Source organism: Macaca thibetana, chromosome 5 (assembly GCF_024542745.1).
Source record: "Macaca thibetana thibetana isolate TM-01 chromosome 5, ASM2454274v1, whole genome shotgun sequence".
In the NCBI taxonomy this organism is placed as follows: domain Eukaryota; kingdom Metazoa; phylum Chordata; class Mammalia; order Primates; family Cercopithecidae; genus Macaca; species Macaca thibetana.
This window is the reverse complement of record NC_065582.1, coordinates 16,405,081-16,406,751: the sequence shown is the minus strand read 5'-3', so window position 1 is coordinate 16,406,751 and position 1,671 is coordinate 16,405,081. Positions and strand designations below refer to the sequence as shown.

Genomic DNA, 1,671 nt, shown 5'->3' with positions numbered 1-1,671 from the left:
CCACCACCCCCAGCTAATTTTTGCATTTTTGTAGAGAGGAAGTTTCACCATGTTGGTCAGGATGGTCTCGATCTCCTGACCTCGTGATCAGTCTGCCTCGACCTCCCAAAGTGCTGGGATTACAGGCTTGAGCCACTGCGACTGGCCCACTGTAGCAGTCTTATATTTGAAACTCTAGGAATCAACTAGGTTCCAAAACAGCTAAACATGCAGGTCCAAACAATGAAGATATTTTTTAAACTGCCACATTCACTCCGAAGCCCACTCATCTTCAGCATCCCACAGATGAAGCACATGTTCCGCTTAGCTAGATAACAATGAGGTGGCATACACGCTGAACCACTGACATCATAGGACATCTGCCTATAAAACTAAGACTTCTGACGCTGGGCTCCAGCTTCATTCTCACAGGTCATTATCCTCATCCGGGAGAGCAGTTGTCTGAGCAAACTCTAAGTCGTGCTCATACTGTGCTGCCAAAGCTGGTCCATGACAACCTCCGGTGAGGAGAGAGCAGACATGGCAACAAATTCCAAGTTAAGGTCTCCAATGAGCTTCCTAGCAAGCCAGAGGAAGGGCTTTTCAAAGTTGTAGTTACTTTTGGCAGAAATGTCGTAGTACTGAAGATTCTTCCTTCGGTGGAAGACAATGGATTTTGCCTTCACTTTCCTGTTCTTAATATCCACTTTGTTGCCACACAACACGATGGAGATGTTTTCACACACTCGTACCTGATCTCTATGCCAGGTAGGCACATTCTTGTAAGTAACTCTTGATGTTACATCAAACATTATGATGGCACGCTGGGCTTGGTTATAATAGCCATCTCTCAGTCCACCGAATTTCTCCTGGCTGGCTGTGTCCCATACATTGAACTTAATAGGTCCTCTGTTGGTGTGGAATACTAGGGGATGAACCTCAACACCTAAGGTGGCTATACACTTCTCAAATTCACCAGTCAAATGACGTTTCACGAAGGTCGTTTTCCCAGTACCACTGTCACCAACCGATACAAGTTTGAACTGGACCTGGGGCTCTTCCTGGGCAGCCATCGTAGCTTTCTTTCCAGAAGCATCTACGCGCCCGTCTTCCTGAGCTCTTACTCCTTTTTTTTTTTTTTTTTTTTTTTGAAATGGAGTCTCACTATGTCACCCAGGCTGAAGTGCAGTGGTGTGATATGGCTCACTGCTGCCTTAAACTCCTGGGCTCAAGCAATCCTCCTGCCTTAGCTTCCCAAGCAGCTGATACAATAGGCACGTGCCACCTTGCCTGGCTCAGGTTTTTATTTATTTATTTATTTATTATTATTTTTTTTTTGTAGAGACAGGATCTCTCTGCATTACCTACGCTGGTCTCAAACCCCTGGCCTCAAGCAATCATCCAACCTCAACCTTCTGCGTACTGGGATTACAAGTGTGAGCCACTGTGCCCAGCTCCTGTTTCTAGTTTCTTTTTTCTTCTTTTTTTTTTTTTTTTTTGAGACGGAGTCTTGCTCTGTCACCCAGGCTGGAGTGCAGTGGCCGGATCTCAGCTTGCTGCAAGCTCCGCCTCCTGGGTTTATGCCATTCTCCTGCTTCAGCCTCCGGAGTAGCTGGGACTACAGGCGCCCGCCACCTCGCCCGGCTAGTTTTTTAGTTTTTTGTTTTTTTATTTTTTAGTAGAGACGGGGTT

At 46.2% G+C, this 1,671-nt stretch overlaps 1 pseudogene across 1 annotated transcript; it reads right to left on the bottom strand.

Moving 5' to 3' along the window:
• Nucleotides 1–395: 395 nt before the first annotated feature.
• Nucleotides 396–1,094, bottom strand: LOC126955647 (GTP-binding nuclear protein Ran-like; annotated as a pseudogene). Its single transcript, XR_007726009.1, has one exon. The product of XR_007726009.1 is annotated as a GTP-binding nuclear protein Ran-like (transcript).
• Nucleotides 1,095–1,671: the final 577 nt, after the last annotated feature.